General features: G+C 34.1%; 2 long non-coding RNA genes across 4 annotated transcripts; both read right to left on the bottom strand.

Annotated features, from left to right (window-relative positions):
- Positions 1 to 442: 442 nt before the first annotated feature.
- Positions 443 to 5,856, bottom strand: LOC113324466. 3 transcript variants are annotated; one of them, XR_003347939.1, is made up of 6 exons: positions 5,739 to 5,856; positions 5,501 to 5,656; positions 4,153 to 4,666; positions 2,487 to 3,943; positions 1,407 to 1,910; positions 443 to 965 (listed from the first exon to the last, which is right to left on the bottom strand). It is a non-coding gene; the product is annotated as an uncharacterized LOC113324466 (long non-coding RNA). The 3 variants fall into 3 exon arrangements; XR_003347940.1 differs by lacking the exon at positions 5,501 to 5,656 and having other exon boundaries at positions 1,407 to 1,567; positions 1,733 to 1,910; positions 5,739 to 5,840; XR_003347938.1 differs by lacking the exon at positions 5,501 to 5,656 and having other exon boundaries at positions 5,739 to 5,840.
- Positions 5,857 to 15,760: 9,904 nt separating this feature from the next.
- LOC113340320 lies at positions 15,761 to 16,576 on the bottom strand. The gene is made up of 2 exons (XR_003355441.1): positions 16,269 to 16,576; positions 15,761 to 16,095 (listed from the first exon to the last, which is right to left on the bottom strand). It is a non-coding gene; the product is annotated as an uncharacterized LOC113340320 (long non-coding RNA).
- Between the last annotated feature and the right edge of the window lie 2,245 nt (positions 16,577 to 18,821).

The following is an 18,821-nucleotide window of genomic DNA, read 5'->3' as shown; positions in this document are numbered from 1 at the left end:
GTCTTTGTCCTGTTTTGGCTAGGTTAATTTCCATATGTATTTATTTATCATCTCTTGGTACAATTAATAATAAACTAGAGGAATTTTCATATGACATTTTACAAGATACAATTGCATTGACGAGATGTGTTCGTAAACAACTGCATGGAACACCCATAAACTAATTCTCCGGTTTCAGTTTCCAACAATTTCATCATATCGTTATCAGGAATTTCGATATCAGATTCAGCTGGACATTCTGTATAAATGGTACGGTCAAATTTGGAGAAGCAAACATTTCCATCACTTGAACTTACATCCTCCATTTCATCACTTCTGAGTTTTCTGAGTATAGTATTTCCATTGTGTTTTCTCTGGAGTGAATCAAATCTACATCTATCTCGAAGACACTGGGTCTCAAAAATTCTCTCTGAATATTTCCTGACCTCAGACAGAACAAAGGATCTCCAATTTCTTCAAGTATATTAGCAACCAACTTATCAGAAGGTCTTGTACCTCTTGTTTTACTAAATGTTGTTTCATGCTCTATAATCTATTTTCTACATTTTTTTACATACAAAGAAGACACTATACTAAAAGATTCCTAAAAGGCTAAAACAACTTCTATTCTACTAACTGCTAATAAGTTGAAGTCTGACAGATCAGTCGTCTTGAGAATCAACAAAAAAAATGGTTTGATGGATAGGAAACTAATATGCATAATGTACAAAGGGAAATAATCCATACCTGCTCTTTTAAAATCCTTTTAACTCCATGAAACATTTGGCAGCGCAATCAGCCTTGCTAATTGATTCATAAATCTCAGCTGCCTCTAAAAGAGCAACCCGAGCTAGTTCAGTATTAGAACCAAGCATGTGAATACCAGCAGCTCTAATACCAGAAGCCTTCGCGAGTTTTTCCAAGAATGAACGACCAGCTCTTTCAAACCACACCGTCGCCATCTCAAAATTACCTTCATCAAGTAACTGCACAATTAAGCATGTAAAAATCGTTTCTTCAGACCACAATAGATAATAAGTTAGTACTAGTAGCATAGATGCCAGGAAGAGGGAACATAGAGTGGGCTATTGCAACTAATTTAAAACTTTAAATGAAAAAAAAAGGGATATACTCGTGTGATAATCATCTAAAAACGAATCTATATGATATCTAACCACTTTTCGTCTAACCATCCATCCAACAGATGTACATTTGATGGTGTAGTCAGATAAATTCTAAATAGACCTTAACCATGCCATGTCGCACATGTAACTTATACAGGAAAAGACACTTAAGTACTGGCGAACACATTCTTTTTAGCAAAAATGTTAAGAAGGGTAAATTAAATCTAGATAGATTGAACTTCCCCCACAGATATTCTGTACTCATGAATGTGTATAAGAGGTCAAACAATTCAAAACACCAACCTTAATACCGCGTGAACTCCATTCTCTTTGCTGCTCGTAAATTGCATTGCTTGTACAACTGGTTCATCAAGTTCTCTTACTTGAACTAGACATAACTTCTTCCAGTAATCAAACATAGGCCTCGAAAATCATCTATATTCTCACAGATCCAAGGTCTCTGCCTGGTATGAGTACACTCATGAAACACAATGAATCATACTAAGATAAATTCTAAATAGACCTTGAACTCGAAATACAAAAGGAATACCATAACCCACAACATATACCTGAAAATCCCATGCAAAGAAAATGACCTTGTGGTTGCAATTTAAGATTGTGAAAGTTACCTTATATCACCAACTCTCTCAAAATATGGATTTCTCATACTCTTCCATCAAGCATCAGTAGGAACTTCTGAAACATTATGACAAGCGGATAATTTTCAGGTGGAATGTCCTTGAGAGAATCTGGTATATCTCGAAATTGAACTGCATCATCGACATCAGGAAACTCGATGGAATAATGCTGCATTAAAAGTACAAGAAAATTAATTAGAATAACAAAGTATCAAACGTGAAGTTGTTGAAAACTTTGATATTTGAAGCTCTCATGCCAAGATAGAACAATTCGGAGATGTGCGAACATAGTAGATATTGTTGCTCATAGAGAGCTCCTAAAACTTTCAAATACAGTACCTGAACTCCTTGCTTAAGTTTACAAATTTTATACGTTTATAGCCTTCAAGAATCGACCCTTCACTGCCTAGAATACTCTATATAACATTTAAACTAACACATACAAAAACCGACCTTAGGACAATAGATAATTCTTTTCATCTCTAACTAGATATCTAAGCTTTGCATTACAACCGACTTCGTATACTATACATTTATCTAGAAGACCGGTTCTAGCTCTAGATTTATCTAGATAGTTCTCTACTGATCTAGACACTTACAAATTATAGAGATTCCAACAGAAGTGAAGATAAATAATTTCCATGAACACATATTATCTAAACCTACAAAGGCACCACAATCTACAACAAACATACAAAAATAAAGAAAGTAATATAGGTATTTCAAAGCTGACACTACAACATACCTTTTCAAGTTCGATATTTGGTTTTTAACAGCAGAGCATAGTTTTGAGCTGACTGTTACGAACAATTGCCGTAAGATAGTACCTTTTGTCTCATTCCCAACCACTCTGCACATTTCCCGGTTGGAGCACTCAAAGAATTATTTCCTATGGCTTCCAAATATCCTTCAGAAGAAAAACAGTGTTGCTGCTCCTTTGAAACAGTCCTTTAGCTTCTCATATTTCGACTAACTTTATTCTCTATTGCAGTAATTTGGGAAGCGTAAGAAGATGCGATACCTATGGTTAAGCAATTCGAGTGCCCAAACAAAACCCAAACTTTGAGAACGAAAACGAAGAATTTGATGTTATGAATACCCTGCTTTTGACACTAGCTTGTGTATGACACTCATTGCCAATTAGGACAGTGTGTCGTATAGCTTGATGCTGCATGGGAATCACCGATTCACACTAGTTCAATTGACATCAATTACCAACAAATCCAGTGGTTCCGGGTCTACCTCATGCAGATTATATGAGCTTGACACTGTGGGAAAATTGAGGGATGAATTTTTCAAACAGAACTCTGTTAAGAAACTTCTGTTGGTGGAACTTGGAAGGCAATCATCAAGAGAATGACCAACAGATCTTAGAACTCGCACACTTTTAATCCTCATCTTCTGTAATGTGGATGACGTATATTTAAATGCTCGATTTCCTTATGCCTCCTTGGAATAATTTTCTTATCGTGCAAAGAGTTCCTCTGATGCTTTGTTAGACACCCAACTTTGAGAGAGCAAAATTTCAAGAGATTCAAGCAAACCACAAAGGGTAAGCATCTTTCTGAAATTATCCGTGATGCTTCGTTCTAGTGGTGCCGCTAAAGCTCTGAATCGGTCTTTTGCAAACTTGAGAAGAGACATGTGGACTTCAGAATTCCTTCCAATTTTCTCCGTCACGTGAACTTCTGTATTTATTCCATTATCTAAAAGCAAACCATACTGATATACAGTCTTCATGAAAATCCACCACGGAATAGAAATATTTCTTCCAACAAGTTAATGAAGAGAAACACTCGACAAGACTGTCCACGCGATGATCACATAAATCTCTCTAAGATAACTACATAACTCCAATTTATTCATATTCCCAAACAAGAGAAAGTCCCCTAATGAACAACCTGAGTTGTTCTTTCCCAAGTCTGATTCGCAAGCATCTTTGTGAAGGTTTAAGTTATGTGGTGCAAGTTCAGCATTGCAATATTCTCTTGGCACAAGCAAGTGTGCTACAATCCATACTTAGCAAGCTATATACTGATGGTGTTGGTTTTTCCTGTTCCAGGTGCATCCCAAAGAAGTTTCACAGAAGACCCAAAACCTCTGCTCTTTGAGATTCATTAAGAGACAGTAATAATTGTGAATCAACTTTTCCGGCCAAATCCTGTCAACTTGTACAGAACAAAGACCACAATTTTCCTTTACCTGCATTACCGTAAATCCAACATTAAAAGATCTTACTACTATCTTTTTTCCCATATCTATGAAACATAAAAGAAAGAGAGACCAAAACTAACACGAAATTGGAAAAGAAATGCTTGAGGTTAGGAAGTTAAGCTGAATTGCACAATAGCATCATTTGTTATTCACATTACGAAAAGTGTTTAAAGGCTTAAATGGAAGATATATCTTACCATGTAATTGGGACACAGAACTTTCTTTACGATATTCAAGTTTCGGAATATATGCAATGCCTTCCATGTTCTAGTGTTCGTTGCCAGGTTACCAGAAACACCACAAAAAGTGATTTCCTCCTGCCGTCTTTCATCTCTATCTTTATGGGATTTGAGGTCCTCACCTGAAAGCATATAACTTCGTCCCCATGCCCTACAGAATAGGACTGTTTCACATCTTCTACAACTGAAGTCAAAGACCAACTGCTTCCAAACCGCTGCAAGACTGAAGAAACTTCAGGTACAGTATCACCCAAAATAAACAGATCCGAAGGTTTCAGGCTGTATGGTTCTTTGCAATAGAAGAATGACCCATCTTGCAGCTTAGACTCCTCCACTGATGTTACTTCAGCGTGAAGTACACCTGACATAAACTCCATTTGTGAGCATATATCTATGCGAGTTTCTTCCAGCAACGACATAGCATAAGTGCCAAGATAATGCTGTATGGACTCGAACCATATTGGATTTCCACCTGAATAAAACATGCACAATTTTCAAGTTTAAACAGGACATATAAATTCAACTGATCATACTTCAAAACCCATGTATGATTACTACACTTTATCTAAACCCACCAATGAGAAGTTACAAATGAGCACATAAATATAAGAAGCTATGCGCAATATCATTAAAAGACGCAACATAAATATAAGATAATCATAAAAGTGGAAGTAATAAGAGTCGGTAAAGTGGATCAACCTAATCAGTTCAGGAATGAGAAAATGAGCAGTTTCAAATGAACTGTAAAAACTTTCATAAAAACTCTGGAAAATAGCCATAGTGACTACTAAATTGAAGCTAAATGTCACAATTAAGCATACTTTGTTCCCTGCAGTTTCATATAATTGCTACTAAGGTTTATAATTCATACAGTAAAACTTCCATAATGTTTGATGCAGGAATCAAAATGCTGCAATTCATGCATTAAAGCCTAATTTGAATAGAAATTGCTTAGAAAATAAATCGCTGCGTATTTTGTTAACCATTATACAGGAGGCTGTGGTGAACCTGTGAGAACTACTTATAGCATGCCACTCAACTGTTTCACCCATGGCGAAATTACAAAGGGTAAACCAGGTCTGTATGAAAAATAACATCTAAAATTCTATCACTACACTATGCATACATATGCATGCCTTAATCGAAGCACAGTGTTTATAATACTAGATGAGAAATGGTATAAAAATATTGTATAGCAGCCATTAGACATGAGGCGTGTTGATTAAACCTAAAAATCAAACAATCCGAACCCCAAATTGTTCAAATTGAACATCCTACTTGTCTCTAATCAAAGGAGCATAATCACCTAAATTATACACTTCCAACATCACCGCACCCACACAGAGATCCAACTCCAAGTTGTCCAACTGCAGAACATCCATAATATCTTTCGGAAAATATGGATCACCAAAATCGGGGATAAAATGATCTAATTAAGCATAATCGGCATCATCTACGTAACCTATTTAAGAAACAAGAATACAAATTACAACTGAAAGCTGTAAAATAATAAAATGAGTAATCGAGTGAGAAAGAGAGAGAACCTTCTGTTCGTAGAGATCATCATCTTTAGTTCCATAAATCAATTCTTCTTCTTCTTCGTCTCTACTCCTGCTTCTACGAAAGAGGGGAAGAGGGACTGAAGCCCAAATTAAGAAAATGAGAAATGAAATATTATTTTTTTTGGGAAAAAGGGAAAAATGTTGAAGACGAACTTCTAAGGCGCGTTTGGCGCCACCTAGGACTGGGACGGCCAATTGCAACGGTATCCGGTTGCCAGTACAAAGTTATAAAAAATTTTCTCAGTCGGTAAAAAAAAAGGTCTCAATCGGTAAAAAAAAATATGATACTGATGGATTTCTTCGGGTCATTAGTATCATCAATGACTTTACTATTATACTACAATGACACCTATCGTTGAACATATCGAAATTACAGTTTCAATACAATTATGCCAAACATTATGGTTTGCCATTTCGCTTGGCTATAGATTAAATGTAGCCAAATGAAAAGAGTGTTTGGTTACACCTTAACATGGGAGAGGGGCTTCGCATAGCTTAACTAGACGGAAACTGAATTTCCATCTGGTTAGCTTTTGTGACCCATCGCTTAGCTTGAACGCGCGACAAATATGTTCCACTCTTTAGCAAAGCCAAACGAATTCACCCCATTAAAGCCAAGTGATATCTCATAGTACTCGTCTTTCTCTGTAATTAAGCTATAGCTTTGCGAAAGATGCTATCATAGTGCTTGGTCTTGGGATTATATTTCCTAGTTCTCTCCCATCAAACTTCTTTTTCGGTTTTCGGTTTATTGATTTTTTTCCTTATTCTTATAGTTTAGGAATCATTGAAGGCTTTATGAAGAAGTCTAGAATTTTAGAGAAACACGGGTTACATTATTATTTGATTAATTAGATAGAGTTGTTTTAGAAATTTTTCTAATTATAATAACTTATGCGCTTCCGTTGAAACCTTAGTTTTTATTTGGATTTTCTGGTGTGAAAATAGTAGGTAGGAGAAGAGGAGGTGTCAAGTTTTCCAAAAGATGTTTACTATGTAAGGTTACCAGTGAAATACAAGGATGCTAATGGATGTACCAAAATTTATATAACGAAAACTAAAAGTTTTTATTTCTTATATGGACTTTGGTTCCCTCTTTGGTAATCTGGCATCACCATTAGCAATGGTGGTGAAATCATTATTTTTGTGCAAATGTGTATGTGGGTAACCATTATTTCCGTCCCTACATTTGTGAAGTACCGTATGAATTTTACTTCAAAAAACACTCCTAGATTTATTAGTCAAAATCCTGAAAAGAATTTCTACATCGTATGTCAAATAAATCCGAATCCTGAAAAGAATTTCTACATCGTATGTTGTCATTCATTATCATCAAAATCTAAGAAGGGAATAGACCACCTCTCGTTAAAGATTCTAGTTATCATATTTATTTGTTGGATTCTTCTGATGGTTTGTCATTCTTAAGATTTGGTTATAATGGCGTAATATTTTGTGTTTGGGACCTCGCCACGAGAAGATACAAAAGAGTACCACGATCACCAAGCATAGTTCAAGACATTTATGCTTCAGATTATGATTGCAAAATTGATGATTAGAAGTTGTTAATATCTAGAGAACTTTCTATAGATGTTCACACCGTAGGATTGAGATCATGGGAAGATAATGATGATGGTGAGTTTCTTTTATAAGATAGCAATGGTGTAATTTTATGTGATCTAAAGTATTTCAGTGCTAGATAACCAATTTTTTATAGTTTGAATGCAGTTGACATAGAGAATAATGTTGAAAGCCTAGTTACGCTCAACTCTCGTACTTTTGTCGTAAGATAGAGTTATAAAACAAAGAAGATCCGACCAAAGGAAAATGATAAGAGTATATGTACCATGTAATAATAATAAGTTTTATTTTCAAAGTTATAAAACATGAAGAACATTCAAGGAAAGTAAACTTATATATACCTTTATGCATTTCATCCTTGTTTCCATTGAGATGAAAGACTTCTTAACTGATAACACTCGTTACAAAACAATAACTACATTTTCATTCATCATGAGCCGACAATAACTAATTGATATTAAATATGCTTAACCTCCATTAAATTGGGACGAACACTAGATCAGACAACTTTTAGAATCTGCAATTTATTACGCAATTGAACAATATGAGTAGAGACTGTTTGTGCAAACCTTTCTTCAATTGCATCCCAGTATAGGTGAATCTTTGTCAGACTTTCCATTCATAGTAGGTGGGAACTCTTAAGAAAAAAAATATCGTGAAGTAGTATATTCAACCATCAATATACTACTTGAAGACTTGAAATCGGCGAAATAATGGAATTTTTTTTTAAAAAAACTCCTAAACATCCTTCAACTTAATAAGGATAATATGTAGAATTGTGTTAAGAAGGAAAAATGAAATTTCTGTTGAGAAAATACATATTCATAATATAACAAGAATGAATTGAAGGCGAAAAAAGATTAAATAATCATAATAGTAAAGTAAGTAATGACAGACCGAAAATAAAAATAAGTAAATCCTGAAAAAATTCAAATTAATGAATGTAAATCTAGTAAGAAAAACCGAAGAAAATAGAAATGGAGAACATTAAAAATCGAGAACTGGAGTAGCTAGATAAAAGAAAAAACAATAGAACCTTACAGGTGTGAGAGTTACGTATCTAAGCTTGAAAATCAAGAAAAATCTAATTTAAAAAAAATGGTACGTAAGAAGAAAGAAAAAATATTGTTTCTCTGAAAGAAAGAATAAACAAAAAACATAAAGAACATCATCAAGGAAAAATCATTATCATTTGCCTTTCTTTGATCACATGTGAAAATGATGGCTTTATATATATTATTTTCTAGATAAAGATAATATCAAAATTATGCATTAAAAACTTGGAAGGAGATTTCGTTCTTAAAATTTTGTTGGGTCAAAAATGTTAGAGAGATGCATAAGGAATCAAAAACGAATGCTTACAGATATATGAACCTACTAATAAATAAAACTTGTATATAAAATTTATTTTATTTCATTTTTTTTTTATTTTCTAGTGTGTTTTTAATACATGATACACATTTCTAATCAATTAATCAACATAAGTACACAAAGATACATTAATCAGAATTTAGCCATACATTAGTATAATTATTGTTATTATTATTATTTATTTTCCCTGGGTTTTTATTGAAATAGATTAGAGAGTAATACTTACATATGAATGAGTGGCATTAGAGCAACAATCTGTGCTCCAACGCTCTAATAAATTTAGAAATGTATCATTTAGATATCATCTGGACATATGATGAACTCCTGTTTATCTTTATCGTAAGAAATCATAAGTTATTATATATTCATCATCTTCCAAGTGCTCTGCTGATTAATAAAACTCATTATTCGTGATGTTTGGGTGGATCCGAACTTTGACTTGTATAAACTTAACTTCCACCCAATCCAATTCATCTTGTTTTACCAATTTATTTATGTGCTCAATCCTTAATACTTCTTTTTCAATCGGCATTAACTCTTCCTTGGGGAGGCGTATAGCGTCTTGCTTAGTTATGTCAACATACCAAACTGGTTTGTAAGATGGAAATTTGATGACTTTTGTGATTAAATTTTTTGGATCCTTGTTTCCCACTTTATTTGTTGTGCTAAAAACTGTTCCACCTACAGTGATTTCGATTTGAGCAACACCATATGCAACTTGTTTGAGCATGTCAAGTATTCCATCCTTGGATGTTGGTTTCTTACCGTTAGAATTTCATCATTTTCTTCTAGTTCACCTCCACTATCGAAACAGTGAATTTTTTTTCTTCGATAAGTGTTCTTTTTTTGTTGGTCACGAAACTAAGCTTGAACTTTTTTCCGGGCTCCGTATCCGACATGACCACTATGAAATACGTATCATATACCGGTTCGGGATCCAATATAGCATTTGTGTCTTCTTTATTTTGTTTATTACTCTTGTAGTAGTTTTCTAGTTTACTAACAATACTACCATGAGAAAAGTCTTCTTCCTTGCTATCTTTATTCCATGCATCTCTTAGACCAACATACATGAGCTACATAATAATCACCATCCAAGCCTATCAAAAACCCATCGCAAAATACAATTTTTTCTACGGTTTCTTCTAATCGTAGTCAGAGTCCACCGTTATATGCCCACTGGTAACAAATAGTGTTATAATCATTTTCATTCACGTCAGGATTCAATCTAAACTTCTCAACATAGTTTAATCAACTATCGGACACCACGTACAAGTAACCACCATCGCAGTACACAATAACAACGATTCCCCTAATTTTCTTAAAATTTAAATATTGAACAAAGTTGGACGACTTCAACTCTAGTAACTCCATTCTTACTGATCTTATAAAACCAAACAAATTTTTTATACGATATAACTGCGAGGAATATGAGGAGAATAATAGATTGTTCTCTTTCATATGGATTTCATCTATATTTATATGTATATGAAAGCAGTCGACGAATTGATTTTCTATCCCAAACTCAGTTTTCTTTTTTTTTTGCATTTTCAGAATTTGAAAGCATACCTAAAAATATTCATCCAATCTATAAATGTCGTTCAATTTCCTTTATTGAACAACGATATAATAGAAACCCATCATTATGAAAATCCATAAGAAACCAAAATTGAACTATTGAGATAATTCAACTTAAGAAACAATGTCAGATAATCAAACAATTTCCATAGTCGTCACATCAAATTAAGAAACAATTTCAGATAATCAAACAAATAGTTCAGCAATTTCAATTATAGATTATATAACAGAACGATTATCAGTTCAAACTTCTGCAAAATCCCCATTACATCGTTTGAATCAGATTGATTCCTTCATCAAATATCTTCACTGTAATAGTCCCAAACAATCCACTTTGCTTCAAATTCCAAGACATTATTCTTGCATAACAAACTCGGGTTCTACTACGATAGCACGTTGAAGGTATGGTCATCCCCAAAATTTTGAATCTTCTCTACGAAAGTAGAATTTTTTGAGTCTTCATAAGTTTTGTTGTTTCTTTTTACTTTGTTAGTATATAATTGTTCGATAAATTGTCTCTTCCAACTTTCTTCAATTTAAAGGTAATACAAACAAGTGTAGCCACTTGAATGCTTTCTAAAACAACTCCATCAAAGCAATGATTTGATTGATTTTGTTTTTATTTAAGTAAATGTATCTGTTAATGTCAAAGCTGAGGCAATGATAATCAATTGTATATGTTTTCATTAATTCATGATTTCTAGCTAAAACCCACGTCTTAAAATGTAAAATGTCAATCTTTCACGCAATTTCAGCGATATTTTAATTAGAATTTTTGAAATTGAGTGGTGGATGGTGGCTTATAAGAAGTTACGCTGAATTTCTTAATTTGTCATATGGGGGAAGGCAGCCTATGCCGGCTCCTATCTTGAGTGCCATTAGGTTGTCAATCGAGTGTCTTTAATTGCGCCTACAACTTATGCATTTTTGATCTTTGTGTCTCAATGAGGAAATGTCGTTGATGATTCTGTAACTCATTGTCAATCGAGTGTCTTTACGTAAGAGTTACGTATCTAAGCTTGAAAATCAAGAGAAATCTAATTTAAAAAAAAATGGTACGTAAGAAGAAAGAAAAAAAATTATTTCTCTGAAAGAAAGAATAAAAAAAAAAAAAAAAACATCATCAAGGGAAAATCATTATCATTTACCTTTCTTTAGTCACATGTGAAAATGATGGCTTTATAAATATTGTTGATGGTGGTTTTTTGTTCAAGGGATAAAATCGTAAACCCACCTCCGAGGGACAGAGTGGCATAGACTTGTACAACGGAAAGACGTCTAAACGCATGCCCGGTCGGTCCCACCAAAAACTTTGTCCGTCCTTGATTTCGGTGAAGCTAAAGAGTGATGCTTGCGCACCGTTAGATAAAAACCTGATTTAGATTCAAGCTAATATTTCCCAACCATTAGATCGAAAACTTAGCTTGTTACACACACTTGACAATGCACACTTCTAGGTTTTTTAACCATACCCAAACGTATGCACTTGTTGGTTCAATAATAGTTAACCAAAAGGTTAGTCATATGAGCATCTCATATCAACCATTTTCTTCTTCACCGTAACTAGTTCAAATGACTCATATGAACTGGTTATAGAGTTGTTCAATTGTAAGGAAATCTCATGTACTACACAAGACACAATTGAAGCAAAGATGATTTGATTCACATGAATCGGTTCATGAACTTTATAGCCACGGTTTGCAAAAGCATTCCTTAGTCTTTATAAGTTTAAGTTCAGAAATCATCTTGAGATATATAACCTTCTCAAATTCGCAGACTAGGTTCGCGGGCTTAAGATACTTGACAGAGTTTACAAACTCCAGCAGAAATTCTCGGGATGAGAACTTCGCCGATTCGCGGAATGGGTTCGCGGACTTAGCTCACGCAAGTAGTTTGTCAACTCCAGCAGAAATTCTCGGGTTTGAGAACTTCTGCAGTTCGCGGACTTGGCTACAAGCCATTCTTCCAGTATAGGACTTATGCACATATGTTTTTCCACAACAATGTTTATGTCCATCATTGGTTATGTAATCTAAACTCTCATTTCAATCATTGAAACATTTTAGAGAACGTTATATAGTTGTTACACCATTTCTCGTCAAAGCAATTTTCAAAGTGATTCAAACATATCATGACTTTCGTCACTAGGTAAAGATAAACTTGATTGGAGCAAAACGCTTACCAACACATATTTCGAGATATATATAGGCGAGGTATACTCGGCTCGAAATACCAAATGTGTATAATCCAGTCTATATATATAGCATACGACTTCACATACCTTTTTGTCGATAAGTTACATCGGTTCCTTGAGTAGTTCTTCTTCTTGTTTGATGAATCATCATGAAGTTCTTGAGCTCAACTACACTTTCTATCCTAGTCCGAGACTTAGCTATAATAGACTAGAAATCAAGACTTATAGTTTTGATCACTAACATTGACAAACATGCTTGGGATAGCAACGCATACGAGTTCGACCGAGCAATGCTCTAACACATTGGGTACTGAGATTCTAAACCTGCTGCGCGACGAGAATATTCAAGAGCTATTCTAATACTGTCGCTGCTAAGTTAAAATATGCCACGCAAAAAACTCGCATGTGAAAGAATCTCATAAAATAAGGGGATTTTCGGATCAATAAAGGGGAATTGGAAGACCAACAAGAATTTGTCCCACTGAAACGATGATCTTTTGATCACTCCACTCCTCAAGAGAAAACCATTCAGGTCCAAGTTTGGATGAAGGTTTTGATCGAGCAGGGGCAGATAACGAAAAACTCGTGCACCAAATTCTTTCTTCAATCTATCAAATGCCTATTTGTTCTTCCAACCAGCTTCAGGCATTTTTAAGTATGGGAATGAAGAATAATCAAAGGATTATCAGAGATGATCAAGATTAAAATGGGAGAGAAATAACAGAAAAAGTACGGGAAGAAATCAGAGGGACAGTAACAGGAGAAAATAGTTGCAGAGAGTAAAGAAAAATCCATAAGTAAAAAGAAGTATGAAGAAGATAAAGAGTAAATAAGATATTTACTCTCGATTCCCGAGATATTCACTCATTAATACGATGATTAAAAATGAATGGATAAGAAAAATCGGTTGTAAAAGACGTGTCAGATCAAGAGTAGCTAAAAAGACACGCGTAAGTTCTCACGCTTAAATTAGGGGAATACGTCAACTGAAAAGAATATGAAAGGATGAGTGAGTGCGGCATTCTAAAAATTGGAGTTTCTCATATCGCTTCCTTTCCAAAGAAACGACATGAGAAGAGGCAAAAAGTAGATACTAAATACCGCACATCCATTGTGTATGCGAAATTACGGTTGGATGAACAAGCGAAGGTTATCGCGTATAGTAAATTTAATATGACGCACCATACGACGTCAGGAGAGTCACGAGTAAAGTGGGATGATCGTGCGAAGCTACAGAGTACGTGTGAGAAAAGTGAAGGTAAGCGTGCGTTAACGACGCACGCCAAATCCGAAAATAAAGGTTTTATTAGCTGTCATCCACTATGTAAATTCCTATATAAGAGGACCGAACAATCTGGTAGAAGGAGAGATCTTTTTGAGAATTTAGACTTGGAATTGAGGAGAGAGAAAGATTGTTTGTTTTCCAAGTTAAAGTCTATCTCAAATCTTATAACTAAGCTGAAAATTTTATGAATGAATGTATGAATTTTAGAATGATTACTTGAATTGATATTGAGATTTCATCAAGATTCTTCATTCTTCATTCTTACTGCAACCATTGTTGAGATCACAATGCTAAACTGGGCTTAACGTCATAAATTCAAATGTTGTCTCTATGGATACCCTTATTTGTAAATTTGATGTTGTGTGTCTGTATCAGTAAATATGGTTTTGGTTGTTGTTTAGTTTCTTGGCGATCTGGGAGAACGTGCATGAGAACGTAGTACTCACAAACACTAACTAGCTACGAAGGACCAACTTCAGAAACATCCTCTGCTTCGGTTGCATTTACAATTATGGTTTTACAAGCACTTAACACTTGGTTCATGTTGCTGCTGGAAATAGTTGCGGCATCTTGGTGGTATATGCCTCTTACTGGATGCATGTCACTTAAGGGACTCAATTATATTAGATGTCCAGTGTCTTATCTGATTATCTCACTCGTCTAATCTTCTCATTGAGATAAAAATAAACGAGTAATGTTCATTCTCAAATGTGACTAAGGGAGCTCAGTATCTAAGTCTTGAAAACGTTGATCAAACTGCACAAAATCAATATGCACGGTTCAAATTCTCGAACACCGATAGGACTTCAAGAGTCGGAGACAGGGGAAAACATGTCTTGTTCAGTCAAATTTCGTAGTCTTCACCGGAAAGAGAAACTGACTTAAGTACCCAAGCCGATAATAATTAATTATACACCCCATCGGCTCATCATCATAACTTGGCAAGCCCATTACTAGAACAGCATGAGGCGGAGACAAAGGAGAGATCCTGGGATTGAGATCAACATATATATATTTCTTTAATGTTCCGAGAGTACTCGATGAGGGTTTACATTAGCCGATAAAAAACACCACAAAAATATTTAGACCAGTAAAACTCAATTCTAAAAATAGGTACCTGCGATTTTCGTGTTTGAAACGCTGAGCGTGGTTTCCTTGGCAACAAGAAAAAATACCTTTCTTTCTCTACGCCATTCCCAACAGACGCAAGCTTGACTTGGGTTTATATGTCGAATGAAAAGGTAGTTGTTGCACTGAATAAAACAACCCAACCAACTGGCTCTTGAAAAATATCACAATTTGACTTCGAGAATTCTCATTATCCGCGGCTAGATTCTTATTTTGAAATACCAGTTGCTTTCCTCCGTCCTACCAGTCAGTTGCTTTTTTTTTTCTCTTAGGGGTAAACTTAAGGTGAAATTTGAAACCAGCACCGGGACTCTTATTTTCAGATGAGGTTTCCAGAATTTACTAGAAAGAACTTGCATCTGCGATATTATTTGGTAATGATCATGAATCAGGAACAGTTACAATCTTAGAGTCTGTAAATCCTGATGACATGGATTAAACTTGCATCTACCAATGCCAGCCATACTAGCTTGTACAAATGTGGACGGAAATAACATAACGTACTGTACCAAGGGATACATACATATTGAATTACGAAAATGATTGGTGTATGCAACCGCGGGAGAGAGGGAAAAAAGATGGGCCCCACCTTTGGCTCTGCATTCTTCTTTTTTTTGCTTTATATGTGTTCTTTGTGGACCTGCTTTCATGTTCAAACGATGGTACGAGAAAGCTTAATTTGGCCAAACTTACTGAAGATATCACGAAAGTACCGGGGGATGAAGAACAGAAACACACCACCATTATATATGCTATCTAATGTCCCAGAAAGGGCGCTGTAAGGTCATCTCTAGGGAAAAAAGCGTAAAAACAAATCATTTATAAGTTAAATTGGAAGGTAGGAATGGCTAAACATTAGTCAAAAGCATATAAGAAGGCAAAGGCTAATCAATTGGTTTTATTCATTATTTATATGGAGAAGAAACTAATACATTTCCATGCATTATAAACCAAAAATCTTCATCTATCAGTCGAACGAATGAATCTATATATGTTTGCGTGCATAGTGCATTGAGGAATGTCTTAACAGTAGCACCAGCAGACATGCTTCCCATCCCTAATCTTGCATTCTCCACCCCTGCAGCTTGAAATGCAGTAATCGTTACAGCGCACCATGTCATTTTTGTTGCTCAGATTACATTGACCAATGTGATTTGGTTGACAACATGCTGGATTTGCAGTTGATGCCATAACGCTGTTAAAATCTGCATAACATATACGTTGCGGATTTACTAATATTAAACCATTAAGGCATGTTAGGAAATTGATAGTAAGAATTATCTGGAGCAATAATGCAATATGAAAAAAAATAAATTATGCGTAAACTTTTCGGTTAGTAATGTTGCGCTAGCTATCAGATATTCAGATTTATTTTTACCTGTGCAGAAAACCATGAACAGAACAAGGCAGGCAATAGCTGTTACTTTTCCACTGGCCATTTCAGAACGCGAAATTAAAATTTGAAGAGTAGTCTAAAAAGAATGCTGATTTTCTTGGAAGATTGTGGTAATTTTGGTGTGATGAGATTGATGTTCATGGCTCTCAATTTATAGAGGATCAAGAGATTATAACATGCATCCACTAAACTTGTACCGGGATATTTTGTAATCGAAGGAATTAATATGCGATTCATATTTCTTGTCTCTAAGAATATTTCTCATTAAACCATATATTGTTTGCTCTTAATTAAGGATACGAAAATTAATTTAAAGAGATAATTTCCTATATCCCCCATAAACTATGTTAACTATGACAGACTACTACTACGGTCTGTATGTATTTGAAATCTTTTTGGTCGTAGCATGATGGATCTAAACTCCATTTTTATTTAGAAAATAACAATTCAACATCAAAAGTAATCAAATACAAGCTTGATCAACTTCACAGAAATGAAAAGAATAGACTGGGATAGATCCGGATTAGTTAAAACCGGATTAGAGCTGGTATAAGTGGACAGCCGAAATCGAAAAGCTCGAATGTACTAGCACCATGCTTTCTTACGAGTTCCAGCTGTCGATTATCATGTTAGAAACACCTTACGGGTCCCAGATCAACTCAAACGATTTTGAAGTATGTAGAGAAACCAATTTAACTGAGGATCACGAAATATTTGACTGATAATTGAAGAATATATGTCTCACATACGTCCATATATGTTGGATCCCGTATTAGAGTCCATTGTAATATGTATCCATATAACTCAATCTATATTATAAGGGACAATGATGTTTTTTTCCTATGGACGGAAATCTACAGTTTGGATACATAAAGGATGGCTCAGATTGAGATGCATATTTAAGTTATTCTATTACATTTCTGACATATAAAGAATGGTCCAGATTAAGCCAAATATTTAAGATTTTCAATCCACATTTTAAGCATATAAAGAAGGGTCCGGATTAATTCACATATTAATTTTAGATAAGACAATTAATTTAGATTTTTAATGTCATTTATTTGGGAGTTATTCCTCATATTTAATGTCAAACCATTTCTTTTATTCTAAATCAACAACTCTATTCATCCTCTACACAACTCTATTCTCAAGGTATGATTCTTTTTTGTTTTGGTTGATTGAGATAATTTTTGTTAGATTTTCTCTTTAACTTTTGTTAATTTTTGTTAGCTTTTCATCCTTTGAAAAACTCTATTTTCAAGGTATGATTCTTTGTTATTTTGCTTGATTGAGATAATTTTTATTAGCTTTTCTCTTTAATTTTTTGTTTAACATCAATAGATTCACGGTGCCTCGCTCCTAATATTTGTGTCATATATGCAGTTTAATTTTTCTAGATAATTTTTTTTATCTTTTATCTTTAATTTTTGTTAATTTTTGTTAGCTTTTCATCCTTTAAGATTGAGCTAAATATTTAAGATTTTCAATCAACGTTTTAAGCATATAAAGAAGGGTCCAGATTAATTCACATATTAGGCATATAAAGAAGGGTCCAGATTAATTCACATATTAATTTTAGATAAGACAATTAGTTTAGATTTTTAATGTCATTTATTTGGGAGTTATTAATTTTACTTAAGAAAATGAATTTAGATTTTTAATGTCATTTATTTGGGAGTTATTCCTCCTATTTAATGTCAAACCGTTTCTTTTATTCTAAATCAACAACTCTATTCATCCTCTGCACAACTCTATTCTCAAGGTATGATTATTTTTTGTTTTGGTTGATTGAGAAATTTTTGTTAGCTTTTCTCTTTAACTTTTGTTAATTTTTGTTAGCTTTTCATCCTTTGCAAAACTCTATTTTCAAGGTATGATTCTCTGTAATTTTTCTTGATTGAGATAATTTTCGTTACCTTTTCTCTTTAATTTTTTGTTTAACTCAATGGATTCACGGTGCCTTGCGCCTAATATTTGTGTCATTTATGCAGTTTAATTTTTCTAGATAATTTTTGTTAGCTTTTCTCTTTAATTTTTGTTAGCTTTTCATCCTTTGCACAACTATATTCTCAAGGTATGATTCTCTGTTGTTTTGCTTGATTGAGATAATTTTGTTAGCTTTTCTCTTTAATTTTTGGTGCCTCGCGCCTAATATTTGTATCATTTATACAGTTTAATTTCTCTTTGTTACTTTTCATTAATATAGTATTTTGTTATCTCGAGTTTTTTTATTTGTAGTCAAAAGATACTGATCATATATGATTGCTATCTATTCATTTTTGTTCTTATGTTAGGTTCTTTTTAATACCATACCATTTAATTTCTATTTTTTACACTAATTTTTTTATTTTTCTCTGGACAGGAAATTGTCCAATTAGACTGACTTCTACGGGCCATAATCATAGGATTTATATGGAGTGAAAATAAATGACGAAGAAAACGATGGTTCCATTGTTATGCACTTAACTTAGGTCGGTAAATAACATTTTTTAACTGTATTGCTACTTCTGTTAGAGAGTTCATACTCTTTGTTGG

This window comes from Papaver somniferum, chromosome 1 (genome assembly GCF_003573695.1).
Source record: "Papaver somniferum cultivar HN1 chromosome 1, ASM357369v1, whole genome shotgun sequence".
NCBI lineage: Eukaryota > Viridiplantae > Streptophyta > Magnoliopsida > Ranunculales > Papaveraceae > Papaver > Papaver somniferum.
This window is presented reverse-complemented; position numbering and strand designations above follow the sequence as displayed.